The sequence below is a fragment of the Bos indicus x Bos taurus genome, chromosome 23 (genome assembly GCF_003369695.1).
Source record: "Bos indicus x Bos taurus breed Angus x Brahman F1 hybrid chromosome 23, Bos_hybrid_MaternalHap_v2.0, whole genome shotgun sequence".
In the NCBI taxonomy this organism is placed as follows: Eukaryota; Metazoa; Chordata; class Mammalia; order Artiodactyla; family Bovidae; genus Bos; species Bos indicus x Bos taurus.
In genome coordinates, this window is record NC_040098.1 from 34,133,931 (window position 1) to 34,149,844 (window position 15,914).

A 15,914-nucleotide genomic window follows, 5' to 3' on the forward strand; every position below is an offset into this window, starting at 1 on the left:
GGCAATGGTTCTTAATGCAAGAATAAAGACACTACTACTACTCAGTATCTTTTTTTAATATTAATTTTTAGTTGATTGGTTTACAGTATTGGTTTGATTTCTGTCCTACAACAACATGAATTAAACATAGGTATACATACGTCTCCTCCCTCTTAAATCTCCCTCCCACCTCCTGCCTATTCCCACCCTTCTAGGTTATTACAGAGCCCCTGTTTGAGTTTTTACTTTGAATCTCAGGTTTTCTCAGTATAGTAGCTTTGTGTACCTTATTTCCGGTCTTGTTGAAATTCCAACTCAGAATCTTAGGTATCAGTGTGGTAAGCAGCATCTTTGCCACTGATATGGAAAGTACTTGAATCATGCAGACCTGTTGGTCCCGCCTTCAAAAAAAATGTATGTCCTTGTCCTTTATTGTGCAGTTCAGTAAGAACAAATGTCCCAACCAACAGCATATAAAGATCAGATAAATCTGGAAAGCTGCACTAAAAATACATCATTTTATCTTTAGTATTTATGATAGTGTCTGGCGTGTAGCAGGAGCACAATAAATGCTGAAGAGAAATGGCAGTGGCCTCTCATCTGTGTCTTAGAGAGGCAGCTAATATTTTCATAATTCAGTATGAAAGTAGATATTATATGTATTGTGAAGTGAAGTCGCTCAGTCGTGTCTGACCCTTTGCGACCCCATGGACTGTAGCCTACCAGGCTCCTCCATGGGATTTTCCAGGCAGGAGTACTGGAGTGGGTTGCCATTTCCTCCTCCAGGGGGGTCTTCCTGACCCAGGGACTGAACCCAGGTCTCCCGCATTGCAGGCAGATGCTTTACTGTCTGAGCCACCAGCTAAGTTCTCTGATTATATGTATTACATATATCAAAATAGATATTCATTGTAATGACTCTGAGTTTAGAAGTCTAGGCTAAACTTACATGTATATGTAAGCATATATGTAAAGATTTTTAAGCCCATATATTAATTACTTAATTTTTATCTAGAGACTCCTGGGAATAGCCTTATTGTCTGAGTACATCAGATTTCTTGATGTGGGGAGAAAGGGCACTCGGGGGTACAATGGAATGCCACTGTAAGAAGAGAAAGGACGGAGTGTCTTGTAAGGTTTGGGTTCCTTTGAAGGAGGGTCTTGGAATCAGATTGGTCCTGTTGGGTTACTCTTTTTCAGAGGCAGGTTGGGAGAAGCAGGGATTAACTATGGATTGGGCGCTGTCATGGGGGAAGGAGAATTCAGCAATGGGGTATCACTAGTTGCTAACAGAAATAGTGAAGCAAAAAGGGGCGGCTGGTAGGAAAGCACTCATTCTAAGAGGAGGTTGTTATGTCATTTTACAGCTATTGCATGACTTTGGCATAAATATTTCCTGTTAATTTCACTTCTGGGTTAATCTGTACCTGTCCTCCCAGTCTGATCAATTGGTGTTTCCACTCTTTCAGTCCTGAATAGTTTTTGTTCTTTGTGCACTCCTCAAATCCCCACAATCATCTTATACAAATGCTATTACCATCTGTATTTTATAATTGACAAGAAAGGTTTAGCAAGTAACTCATTCAAGGCCCAGCCATAGCCAAGGGCATAGCCTAGAAGGGGATTGTTCATCAAAAACTACTCAGGACTTAAAGAGTGGAAATACCAGTTGATCAGGCTGGGAGGACAGGTACAGATTAACCCAGAAGCAAAATTAACAGGAAATATTTCTCCCAAAGTCATTGCTTCCAATAGCACTGCTCTAAACTTAATAGTCATGGGAATGTACAAAGAAGGCCTCAGCAGTGCCCTGGCTTCATGTTCGGTCCTGCTGCTACTGCTGCTGCTAAGTCACTAAACTCATGTCCGACTCTATGCGACCCCATAGACGGCAGCCCACCAGGTTCCTCCGTCCCTGGGATTTTCCAGGCAAGAACACTGGCGTGGGTTGCCATTTCCTTCTCCAATGCATGAAAGTGAAAGTGAAGTCGCTCAGTCGTGCCCGCCTCTGCGACCCCATGGACTGCAGCCTACGAGGCTCCTCCATCCATGGGATTTTCCAGGCAAGAGTACTGGAGTGGGTTGCCATTGCCTTCTCCATTTCGGTCCTATATTAACCCAAAAAAGATGTCCTTTTCATTATAGGGGACTGAAATGCAAAAATAGGAAGTCAAGAAACACTTGGAGTAACAGGCAAATTTGACCTTGGAATACGGAATGAAGCAGGGCAAAGACTAATAGAGTTTTGCCAAGAAAATGCACTGGTCATAACAAACACCCTCTTCCAACAACACAAGAGAAGACTCTATACATGGACATCACCAGATGGTCAACACCGAAATCAGATTGATTATATTCTTTGCAGCCAAAGATGGAGAAGCTCTATACAGTCAGCAAAAATAAGACCAGGAGCTGACTGTGGCTCAGACCATAAACTCCTTATTGCCAAATTCAGACTGAAATTGAAGAAAGTAGGGAAAACCACTAGACCATTCAGGTATGACCTAAATCAAATCCCTTATGATTATACAGTGGAAGTGAGAAATAGATTTAAGGGCCTAGATCTGATAGATAGAGTGCCTGATGAACTATGGAATGAGGTTCGTGACATTGTACAGGAGACAGGGATCAAGACCATCCCCATGGAAAAGAAATGCAAAAGAGCAAAATGGCTGTCTGGGGAGGCCTTACAAATAGCTGTGAAAAGAAGAGAAGCAAAAAGCAAAGGAGAAAAGGAAAGATATAAGCATCTGAATGCAGAGTTCCAAAGAATAGCAAGAAGAGATAAGAAAGCCTTCTTCAGCGATCAATGCAAAGATATAGAGGAAAACAACAGAATGGGAAAGACTAGAGATCTCTTCAAGAAAATCAGAGATACCAAAGGAACATTTCATGCAAAGATGGGCTCAATAAAGGACAGAAATGGTATGGACCTAACAGAAGCAGAAGATATTAAGAAGAGATGGCTTATAGTAAAGTTGCAGGATATAAAATCAACACACAGAAATCCCTTGCATTCCTACACACTAATAATGAGAAAACTGAAAGAGAAATTAAGGAAACAATTCCATTCACCATTGCAACGGAAAGAATAAAATACTTAGGAATATATCTACCTAAAGAAACTAAAGACCTATATATAGAAAACTATAAAACACTGGTGAAAGAAATCAAAGAGGACACTATTAGATGGAGAAATATACCATGTTCATGGATTGGAAGAATCAATATAGTGAAAATGAGTATACTACCCAAAGCAATTTATAGATTCAATGCAATCCCTATCAAGCTATCAATGGTATTCTTCAAAGAGCTAGAACAAATAATTTCACAATTTGTATGGAAATACAAAAAACCTCGAATAGCCAAAGCCATCTTGAGAAAGAAGACTGGAACTGGAGGAATCAACCTACCTGACTTCAGGCTCTACTACAAAGCCACAGTTATCAAGACAGTATGGTACTGGCACAAAGACAGAAATATTGATCAATGGAACAAAATAGAAAGCCCAGAGATAAATCTACGCACATATGGACACCTTATCTTTGACAAAGGAGGCAAGAATATACAATGGATTAAAGACAATCTCTTTAACAAGTGGTGCTGGGAAAACTGGTCAACCACTTGTAAAAGAATGAAACTAGAACACTTTCTAACACCATACACAAAAATAAACTCAAAATGGATTAAAGATCTCAACATAAGACCAGAAACTATAAAACTCCTAGAGGAGAACAAAGGCAAAACACTCTCCAACATACATCACAGCAGGATCCTCTATGACCCACCTCCCAGAATATTGGAAATAAAAGCAAAAATAAACAAATGGGACCTAATTAAACTTAAAAGCTTCTGCACAACAAAGGAAACTATTAGCAAGGTGAAAAGGCAGCCTTCAGAATGGGAGAAAATAATAGCAAATGAAGCAACTGACAAACAACTAATCTCAAAAGTATACAAGCAACTCTTACAGCTCAACACCAGAAAAATAAATGACCCAATCAAAAAATGGGCCAAAGAACTAAACAGACATTTCTCCAAAGAAGACATACAGATGGCTAACAAACACATGAAAAGATGCTCAACATCACTCATCAGAGAAATGCAAATCAAAACCACTATGAGGTACCATTTCATGCCAGTCAGAATGGCTGTGATCCATAAGTCTATAAGCAATAAATGCTGGAGAGGGTGTGGAGAAAAGGGAACTCTCTTCACTGTTGGTGGGAATGCAAACTAGTACAGCCACTATGGAGAAGAGTGTGGAGATTCCTTAAAAAACTGGAAATAGAACTGCCTTATGATCCAGCAATCCCACTGCTGGGCATACACACTGAGGAAACCAGAAGGGAAAGAGACACGTGTACCCCAATGTTCATCGCAGCACTGTTTATAATAGCCAGGACATGGAAGCAACCTAGATGCCCATCAGCAGATGAATGGATAAGAAAGCTGTGGTACATATACACAATGGAGTATTACTCAGCCATTAAAAAGAATACATTTGAATCAGTTCTAATGAGATGGATGAAACTGGAACCTATTATACAGAGTGAAGTAAGCCAGAAAGAAAAACACCAATACAGTATACTAACACATATATATGGAATTTAGAAAGATGGTAACAATAACCCTGTGTATGAGACAGCAAAAGAGACACTGATGTATAGATCAGTCTTATCGACTCTGTGGGAGAGGGAGAGGGTGGGGAGATTTGGGAGAATAGCATTGAAACATGTATAATATCATATATGAAACGAGTTGCCAGTCCAGGTTCGATGCACGATACTGGATGCTTGGGGCTGGTGCACTGGGACGACCCAGAGGGAGGGTATGGGGAGGGAGGAGGGTTCAGGATGGGGAACACAGGTATACCTGTGGCAGATTCATTTTGATATTTGGCAAAACTAATACAATATTGTAAAGTTTAAAAATAAAATAAAATTAAAAAAAAGAAGAGATGGCAAGAATACACAGAAGAACTGTACAAAAAAGATCTTCACGACCCAGATAATCACGATGGTGTGACAACTGACCTAGAGCCAGACATCCTGGAACGTGAAGTCAAGTAGGCCTTAGAAAGCATCACTATGAACAAAGCTAGTGGAAGTGATGGAATTCCGGTTGAGCTATTCCAAATCCTGAAAGATGATGCTGTAAAAGTGCTGCACTCAATATGCCAGCAAATTTGGAAAACTCAGCAGTGGCCACAGCACTGGAAAAGGTCAGTGTTCATTCCAATCCCAAAGAAAGGCAATGCCAAAGAATGCTCAAACTACCGCACAATTGCACTCATCTCACATGCTAGTAAAGTAATGCTCAAAATTCTCCAAGCCAGGCTTCAGCAATATGTGAACCGTGAACTTCCTGATGTTCAAGCTGGTTTTAGAAAAGGTGGAGGAACCAGAGATCAAATTGCCAACATCCGCTGGATCATGGAAAAAGCAAGAGAGTTCCAGAAAAACATCTATTTCTGCTTTATTGACTATGCCAAAGCTTTGACTGTGTGGATCACAATAAACTGTGGAAAATTCTGAAAGAGATGGGAATACCAGACCACCTGATCTGCCTCTTGAGAAACCTGTATGCAGGTCAGCAAGCAACAGTTAGAACTGGACATGGAACAACAGACTGGTTCCAAATAGGAAAAGGAGTATGTCAAGGCTGTATATTGTCACCCTGCTTATTTAACTTATATGCAGAGTACATCATGAGAAACGCTGGACTGGAAGAAACACAAGCTGGAATCAAGATTGCCAGGAGAAATATCAATAACCTCAGATATGCAGATGACACCACCCTTATGGCACAAAGTGAAGAGGAACTCAAAAGCCTCTTGAGGAAAGTGAAAGTGGAGAGTGAAAAAGTTGGCTTAAAGCTCAGCATTCAGAAAATGAAGATCATGGCATCTGGTCCCACCACTTCATGGGAAATAGATGGGGAAACAGTGGAAACAGTGTCAGACTTTACTTTTCTGGGCTCCAAAATCACTGCAGATGGTGACTGCAGCCATGAAATTAAAAGATGCTTACTCCTTGGAAGGAAAGTTATGACCAACCTAAATAGCATATTCAAAAGCAGAGGAGACATTACTTTGCCAACAAAGGTCCGTCTAGTCAAGGCTATGGTTTTTCCAGTAGTCATGTATGGATGTGAGAGTTGGACTGTGAAGAAAGCTGAGTGCTGAAGAATTGATGCTTTTGAACTGTGGTGTTGGAGAAGACTCTTGAGTGTCCCTTGGACTGCAAGGAGATCCAACCAGTCCATTCTGAAGGAGATCAGCCCTGGGATTTCTTTGGAAGGAATGATGCTAAAGCTGAAACTCCAGTACTTTGGCCACCTCATGCGAAGAGTTGACTCATTGGAAAAGACTCTGATGCTGGGAGGGATTGGAGGCAGGAGGAGAAGGGGACGACAGAGGATGAGATGGCTGGATGGCATCACTGACTCGATGGACGTGAGTCTCAGTGAACTCCGGAAGTTGGTGATGGACAGGGAGGCCTGGTGTGCTGGGATTCATGGGGTCGCAAGGAGTCGGACACGATTGAGCGACTGATCTAATCTGATCTGACATTGCCACACCTCGATGTGTGCATCTTTCTTACAAGGAAACTATAAATGCAAGGGATAATCTTGCACAGGAGTTCTATTGTCAAATGATCACCTTCCCATAATGCAATACTTCCTAACACCGGTTTCCATCCTCGTTTTAGAAAGCAACACGTGCTCAAAATCAGCGGGAAGCCTAAAGAGGCTCCCGCTGGAGGAGTAGGACGTGTGCATCTGGTGTGACTTTGCTTTGGGGGAGACATTTGCAAAGGGTCTTTGACCCAACTACTGTGCTCACGCCTCCCTTGAACCTGGCCTGGGCATTTGGAAGAGGTATTTATCTCCTCAGGCTATTTAGGACCAAGGTGGCCTGAGGGGTTGGTGAAGGAAAGGTGGAGCAATGCAGACCACCCTGCTGCCCAAAAGCCTTCTGCTTGGTCCCCTGCGGGGTGGGAGTCCGGGTAGCTTGCGTACCCATTTTTGGAGCACGAGCTGGGAGCCAAGAGCTGGGTAAGGACTGCTGCCCTCCCATCCCTGGGGGCACGTGTGCGCGTGCGCGCGCGTCGCCGTGGTAACCACGCAGCAGAAAGGCGCTGAATCACGGGCGCGCGCTATCCCAGCTCCAGCAGAAGCTGCAGCGGGGCGGGCGGGGGCCTTCCTGGTTGCATCTTGGCTAGACCCGTGCCAATCCCGGCGGGACTGGCTGGCCTCGCGCAGAGAAGCGGTGACCACAGTCGCTGTCACTGCTGGAGGTACGAGCGCAGCAGTAGCCTCATCCCGTCTCCGGTTTGGGCAAGAGTCTCTCCTGGCCAGCAGCGCCTCGATAAAATATCCCCCTTCCCAACCCTCTGGCCGAGTAATGGGAAGAGAGGGCAGCAAGTAGGCAGGTTATGCCAAAGAAAAATAAAATCAAGACGCCCTGAGTTAGGAGGTGAGTTTCTTAAGGTTCTTCTGGCCATCTAGGAAAGGGCTTATTCTTGATTGCTGCACCGATTGATTGTTTCTTAGTAGGGTGGAGTCGAGAAAATTTGCATCTTTTCCCAATCTCGTGAATTGCATTTCTTAGTCCTGTAGAATCGGTTTTCTTTAAACTTCGTTTGGTATTATTTATGTGATATTTACTATCATTTGCTAAATTCATTTTGTCTGTGTATCTTAACCATAATTTGAAGCTAAAAACCTTTTCATGGCTTTTTCTTCCTTCCCTTTGAACTTCCTCTACAGAATGGATATTCATCACTATATTATTAATCAAGAGCATAAACCTCGTTTGTGAAAGTCATTATTCTTTCCATCATTCTTTCTCTTAAGTATATGGAGTGAGAAAAGAATATGATATACACACTCATCCATTTTTGTTGCTAGATTTCTCATCTAAACATGTTTGTTTGTGGGTAAAATGTTAGTGTTTTTTCCAGTACTTAAATAGAAGCATTGAATGATATCTTTGATAATAATAGAAAAAGTCAATTTCAGACAACTCCCTCAAAAGAGCAAGAAATTTTGAAGGGAGTGTTAGTGTTTATTTCTTTATTCCTGAAATGTATGTTCATTGTCCAGATGTTTCAAATTGTTCGTTACAAGAAGACCACAATCATGGAGACTCCTGAAATTATGCCAAATGTAAAATTTTATCTTGTGCTTATTATTATACCTGATTTTTCATATAGACAAGGGAAACTGGAAATATCAGTTCAGCTGTAGACTTTTGTTTCATATGGAAAGCTGAATTCCTCTTTGAATTTGAAAAATTTGAAAAAGAGAATTACAAATATATATCAAGACTTTTTTAGGACCTCAGGTGATAGATTCATCACACCTTTGCCATCTAAGATGCCAATTTAGGAAATTAATTTCCTTTCAGAATAACAAAAATAATTCAGCCAAACTCACTATGCAATGAAACCAGTCAAAAGAGAGCTTCAATAATTTTTAATTGTAAAAGAATGGATATACTGTTAAATTTTCATTTTTTTCTACCAAACAGAGAAGATGCATTCTCTTTAAATAAATTTGTAGAGTCAAGCATGACTATTTCTGGGACAGTGATGTAGATTGCCAGGTCCGATGGCCTGGGTTTGGTCATTGCTCTGCCACTTAGTGGCTGTGTCACATTTGACAAATTCCTAACTTTCTCTTAGACTCAATTTTTTCATCTGTAAAAGAGGGATAATAATAGGAACAACCTAATGGAATTCCTATAAGAATGAATGAAAGCAATGCATATACATACAATACATATACATAAAGCTCTTGACTCGTTGCCAGGCATGCAGTAACACTTCAGTAAAAGGTGAAAGTGAAAGTCTCTCAGCCGAGTCCGATTATTTGTGACTGTGTAGTCCATGGAATTCTCCAGGCCAGAATACTGGAGTGGGTAGCCTTTCCCTTCTCCAAGGGATCTTCCCAACCCAGGGATCGAACCCAGGTCTTGCGCATTGAAGGCAGATGCTTTACAGTTGAGCCACAAGGGAAGCCCACTTCAGTAAAATTTAGTTGTTATTATTGTTCTCAACCTAAGTTTTCTTTTCAAAAAATATTTTCTATGTCTTCAGAATAATTTGGCACTAAAAATAGAAATATTTTAATATGAGAAAACTTGTTCTGATTTGTAATATCAAATCATCAGAAATGCATAAATATTTCTTTGTAGCATCTTTACAACAACAATAATAAATATAATCACAATCTTAAAGGCATGTCAATTTCAGGTAATTATATTTGATACCATAAGGAAGGAGCTTTGCTGTAATGGGCATGGAGTAATTGGTGAGTTATTGCTCTATTTATTTTTTTAAATGTGTATTTTTAGACACTATTCATGTGAATTCCATAGTGAGAAGCTTTATTTCTGTTAAGTAGTAAATATGGGTGGGCCAAAATAGCATCTATTTTTGCATCATTTGACAGTCGGGTGGTGGTTTCAAAATAAGTCTTCTTAAATGACACACAGATAGATTAAAGATACGGTGTTGTACTATAATCCCTTCCAAATAACATTGGTAGAATATGTTACCTGTTGGAAAGTGGTATTATGTCTAGCCTGCTGTGCATTCTTTTCCTTAAGTTCATAAAAGCAAGGGATTCTAGGAAACATCTGTTTAATTTAAGCAATGTAGCTAGAGACAGGATAATTCCGATTTCAAAATAAATTTTCAAAGTTAGTTTTATTCTGTGCTATAATTTAAAGAATTATTAAGTATGGAGGGTAAATTAACTCAATTTTGCACCTTGAGTTGGCAAAAGTCTTAGCTGCATGCAAGCTCCCAATTGTGGCATATAGGATCTAGTGCCCTGACCAGGGATAGAACCCAGGTCCCCTGCATTCAGAGGGTGGGGTCTCGGCCACTACACCACCAGGGAAGTCCCCACCTACAAATTTTAAATGTTAGTGTGTGTGGTATGTTTTTTCATGTGATGGGGAAGTATGTATTACTCCTCTCTAGGATAAAGATCCTGTTATTCTTAGGTTGTGATTATCAGCATAGTTTACCACTTATTTTCTATCCCCCTCATTAAAATAAAGAGTAGGATGTCTTCTGGTCAATATAACATAGTTTTCTTTCTTAAAAATGTTTTCAAAAACCACCTCTTAAGATGACTTATTTTCAATAAAATTGCTGTCTTTACTCTCTCTCATTGTATTTCTACTTATCAGGAGGTTGAAATATTTTGTTAATTCAGTGTCTTCAGCCTCCTTATCTTAAAACTACAAGACATCCAAATTCTAGGTGCCAAATGCTCAACATTTTATTATCCTGTGGGAAAGACACACATATTTAGGAGTATGCTGCTAACTAACTAGTCTTCACTCGTTTATATCAGAATTTCCTAACTACTCCTGTGCAGCAACTGCTCCTCCCAAATCTGGAGAAACTTCTTCTGATCTCATTTTACTAGACCTCTTACTATTCTCACTTTCTTGAAACAAAATCTTCTCTTGGTTCACAAATACAATCACAGTGCCCTCCTGCTGCTACTGCTAAGTTGCTTCAGTCATGTCCAACTCTGTGCGACCCCATAGACAGCAGCCCACGAGGCTCCCCTGTCCCTGGGATTCTCCAGGCAAGAACACTGGAGTGGGTTGCCATTTCCTTCTCCAATGCAGGAAAGTGAAAAGTGAGAGTGAAGTCACTCAGTCGTGTCTGACTCTTAGCGACCCCATGGACTGCAGCTTACTAGGCTCCTCCGTCCATGGGATTTTCCAGGCAAGAGTACTGGAGTGGGGTGCCATTGCCTCCTCCATCAGTCCCCTCCTAGGATTACTGTAAAGTAGGTATATGAACATGTCACACTTCTGCTTCAGAATCTTCAGTGTCATGTCCATCAGTGGATAAATGGATAATCAAAATGTGATCCTTATATACAATGGAATATTATTTGGTCTGGAAAAGGAAGGAAATTGTAACTGTGCTACAACATGGATGAATCTTGAAGATATGCTAAGTGGTGTAAACCAAATACAAAAGGACAATATTGTATGATTCCACTTACTTGAAATATCTAGAAGAGTGAAATTCATAGATACAGAAAGTAGAATAGTGATTACTGGAAACTGCCATGAGTGGCTAATGTTATGATTTAATGGGCACAAAGCTTCCATTTGGAATAATGACAAATTCTGGGGATGGTGATGGGGATGGTTTCACAAGGTTTAATCTCTGTCTTTCCAGTTCTGCAGTTTCGTTTCAGAGAGATTAGGAATAGAATTATTTTCAACCTGCTCAAAACTTCTTGTACTTCCAGGATATGAAGATTTCTGTCTTTCATTGATTCCAGAACCTTCTTGGCTATTTTCTCTTTACATTTTGTTTCTTCACAATTCTTTTATAAAAAATTTTATTTTGTTTTGGAGTATAGCTATTTAATCCTCCCAATTCTTTTTATTCTTTCCTTTTGGAGTCATCAGAAGACGTATATTGGGCCATTTTTTTTACTTCAGGACTTTATTCTGTCCTTTGCATTTTCAGCTTATTTCTTTGAATTGCGTTTCAGGTTATTTCTTGAGTTACAGCTTCCATTTCATTTCATTGAGTTTTATTTTTTAATTAATTTATTTTAATCGGCAGCTAATTACAATATTGTAGTGGCTTCTGCCATACATTGACATGACTCCAATGACTTTATTTCTAGTTATACAACTTCTGATTGCATCTTTTAAACTATGTCTTTTAATTTTTGTCTCCTCTTTTCACTTTAATCTGCTTTACCACTTCAAACATACTTACTCTGTAGTGTCTCTTTGGTACACTTTTTACTTCTGTTTCTTGCTCCCATGTGTTAACATCTGCCACCTCTCCTTTGTACTGGTTTGTTCCCTAAGGTGTATTACTCTTGTTATTACGGTGGTTCATTTTCAATGGGAATTGCTTTTCTGGTGGAGTTCTATGTGCTTCGTATCCAGGACTGTCCCTCTAAACAGATTTTTGCTTTGCTTCTGCCTCGGCACTTAGCTTTGTGTTAATAAAAAGTTTTGTTGTTCTTACGTATATGTGTGGTCCACTTAGCCTGGAAATGGAACTTATAAATTGGCGTTGTACCAGGTTGTTACAGGGAAGTCCCCATAGAGAGGTACATCTTGGCCATCTTCCTCTGTTTTCTTTCAGTCTTGTCATGGCATGCCTCTGGTTTCCTCTAGCCCCTATTCCTAGGATGCATTAGTTCTTCTAGGCTACAGTGGTGTTTGTGAGGCTCCTCATAATATTTTATAATGTCAGTAGATGTTCAGCTACTTTCCTGCTGCATTAGTCTTTGATAATATCTAATTCCTTAATTGATCTAAATTAATTTTGTCCCTGTGTTTGAAACTAATATTGTACTTTTCCTTCCTTCTCTTTCTTTTTAAAAACTATTCCCATTAAGTTTTTTGTTTGTCTTTTGAACATTCAAGTAAATTTTCCTCCTTGTTGGAAACATATATTCATTATCATGATGGCACTTCTTAAATAGTAATTCCCATCCCACTGTTTTGTTACTCCTGGTTTGTTATAGAGGAGTAGTGAGTAGTGCATGCATGCTTAGTCATGTCTGACCTGTTGTGACCCCACAGACTGTAGCCCGCCAGGCTCCTCTGTCCATGGGATTTCCCAGGCAAGAATACTGGAGTGGGTTGCCATTTCCTCCTCCAGGGGATCTTCCCAACCAAGGATTGAACCCAAGTCTCTTGTGTCTTCTGCATTGGCAGGAATATTCTTTACCACTGGAAGGGAAGCCCCGTTATAGAGGAAGCCCTAATAAAAAGTCATTTTAGCACATATATTTTAATAGATGATTTTTGATTTTACAGTGAGTTTTAGAATCTACCATTACCTCTTCTTTTATTCCCCAAATATCCTTTTGCCTGTTTGTTTTTTTGCAAATGAATTTTGTTAAGTACTTTAAAGCCATCTGTTGAGTTTTAGTTCATTTTTTGTTTCTTTGTTAACAGTACTATTATCTTTAATGTCTATTGTCTTTCCAGATTACACAAGGTTTCCCTCCCCTGGTATTTGTATCTCCTGTTCTCTCTCCCAGTAGAGTTTTCTTATTGTATTTTAATAGATTCTCTTCACATTTTGAGTCTTTTTGCATATTTTAATGCTTCTGGCCATGCCTAGCAATGGGATCTCTCTAATTAGTGCTCTATCTGTGTATTTGTCTGTTTTATAGAGATGCTGTTGCTTCAAAGAACTTTGCTGATCGTCACCAGCCTGGTTGTGGTAACCCTTGTGCTGATATTTCTTTCACTAATTTGATGTGTCTAATGATGAGGAAACATCTTGTGTATTCTCTTCACTGTCTCCTTAATAATCTGATTCTTAGAATATTATTAAAAGAGCGATTTGACTTTTCTTTCTTTTTTTGGCTTGTTTTCCCTCCTATTTATTGGTCTACCCTTTGGAGCATCACAGAATCTGTTCACTCGCCATTCCACATGAATGCCCATCCTGTGTTTACCAACCAGTCCTGGATCATGTTTCCCTTAATTCTGCTTGATCGCCTATTAGGAAATCATTTTATACAATAATTGTAAGGCATTATCTCTGTTGTCAGTAAATTCCTGGGTAATCCTCTGTGTAGATTAGCACGGGTTTTTTCTAGGACTAGTTTTACTTTATCCTCTTTCAATGGAGAAATTCAGACCATAGATTACCTTACTGAAACACTGTGAAGTTTTTACCTTCCTGGCCTGGCATCTAATCATGTCTGGGCTTCCTCCACCACCTTTCTTCCTTGGTTTGTTGGTGAAGATCTGAGGCCTTGAGAGCCCTTTGTAGATGCAAGAGCAGCGGGTTGAAGCTTCCTCCACAGGTACTTTCTGAACTGCTTAATCTTCAAGTCCTCTCTCCAGGCTCAGGCAGGTCCAGGGTGAAGGAGTGTGACTCATGAAGAGTTTATCAACTGCCTTGGCAAAGGCAGTGTTAAAAGTGAAAAAGATCAGGAGAAAGCAACCTTGACTCTTTTTCATTCTTTGTGTTCCTTACCCATTGATACTTAGAGACTTGCTTTGGAGAAACTGGAAACTAACTTCTGACTGATAAACCACAGAATTTCAGCTAATTCAACCAGAACATTCTATATACCTTTTGTGGATGACACATATCTGTCTTACTTCTCTCAGATTCTTAGTGGGAACTTCAAATAATATGAAAATAGTATGTAAAACTGCCTTGTGAATAAAAGGACTATTATCAATGGCTGTTATATTGTGATGGTGATGATGAATATTACAAACCATTTTTCTTGTTATTAATAGGATAGATTATTAACCTAGAATATTCTACCTTCTTTCTATTTTATTCCTTTTCTTTCTTAGGGAATAAATGAATAATTATTTACCTAATTCCAGAAAGTTAAATTCTAAAGGAGAACTCTTCTTTTTTTAAACAAAGTATAGCTGATTTACAATATTGTGTTAGTTTTAGGTATACAGCAAAGTAATTTGAATCTTTTCTTTCAATTCTTTTTCCACTATAGTTTGTTACAAGATATTGAAGATAGTTCCCTGTTCTATATAGTAAATCTTTGTTGTGTAAAGAACTCTTAGACCAGCTAATTATAGACATGTTGATAAATATTAATAGAATTGAGGGCATGAACAGTCTCAGAATTGATGAACAGTTTGCCAGTTTCAGAAGTTTGGTAATCATCACCTGTCTTTAGAATTTGGCATAAAGCAGATTCACTGTCGTTGACACACAAAACCTCTAGTATCTGAATTTAAACATCGCTGAGCACTGACTGGATTTTCCCCTACAGTGGGTGGCAGATGGTGTCTGCACTCTTCCTGGCCTTGCCTCGTGCATGCTCTCTAAAGGTGATGATTTAATTTTTAGAGCACAAGACAAAGCATTTATTTAGAAAGCAGTGTTGACCCCATTAGTAAGAATTAAATTTAGGGAGAAACAAAAATGCTGAGCCAACTGAAAGCTAAGCTATTCCCATAATTAGGGAGACTATTTAAAGCTCCAAGATGTACACTCAAGGTTTCACCTTCTGAAACATTTTCCCTTAATGTAGGAATAGTATCTCCAGGAATACCGGTGTCTGGTGTTATTTATAATATGAGGACCCTGAGACAGTGTGTCCATTTCCAGAAGTTCAGAAAAGATGGTTTACTCTAGGAATCAGTACCTAAGTAAATATAACTTCTCTTTACCTTTTCTTTCTCCTCACATACAGCCTTTCACTAGCCACCCGTGCTTTGAATGGTTCTCTTGACTGTTTTATCCAGTTACTTCCAGGAAATCACCATGTTCTTCTCTAGTGTCACTTTGACTCCTTGAGTGCAAGATGCTCAGATGGTAGCCCAGGGCCTGCAGTCACCCCTGTGGATAAAGACTGCCTCAGCAAAGACAGCTTTTATCACAGTAGTGACTGATAAAGCTTGGAGGCTCAGATGGTATAAGAATAATATGACAAATAGAGCACCTCCAGCAGCTCCCAGGGGCTAAGTCGAAATAGCAAAATACAGCTTATCTTGTTTGAGTTCACTGGCTCTGAAAAGCTAGAGTTTACCAGCCTACTTTTGCTAGCCAGTTAACTGCAAACAGGACCAGCTATAAACACAGCCTGTTCCTGAATAGCCCACAGGAAAATGCTGTCCAGAAGATCCGTTGAGGTCTTTGAAATGAGGCCCCATTTGAGCTGTTTTCATTTCCCTCAAGCAGACATGCTAGAGCTTGTTTTCTTTCTGAGCCTGTAGAAGCATTTCACTGCACCATTATTGATAAAGGCCACATATCAGAAACAACCAATCATCCAGCAATAGGGAAATGGCAGCCCACTCCAGTATTCTTGCCTGAAGAATTCCATGGACAGAGGAGCCTGGTGGGCTACAGCCCATGGGGGTCCCAAAGAATCGGACAAGACTGAGCAACTAACACTTTCACTTTCACAAGGAAATG

General features: G+C 39.8%; 1 protein-coding gene across 4 annotated transcripts in view; it reads left to right on the forward strand.

Moving 5' to 3' along the window:
• Positions 1-7,111: 7,111 nt before the first annotated feature.
• The window catches only part of KIAA0319 (KIAA0319 ortholog), a 76,219-nt gene continuing 67,416 nt past the window's right edge, over positions 7,112-15,914 (forward strand). The window contains exons 1-2 of one of the 4 annotated variants that reach the window (XM_027524401.1): positions 7,112-7,459; positions 9,240-9,297. The gene's annotated coding sequence lies outside the window, so the exon portion shown is untranslated. The remainder of the gene's footprint in view (positions 7,460-9,239; positions 9,298-15,914) is intronic. The other 3 variants (XM_027524397.1, XM_027524398.1, XM_027524399.1) reach the window with 3 other exon arrangements.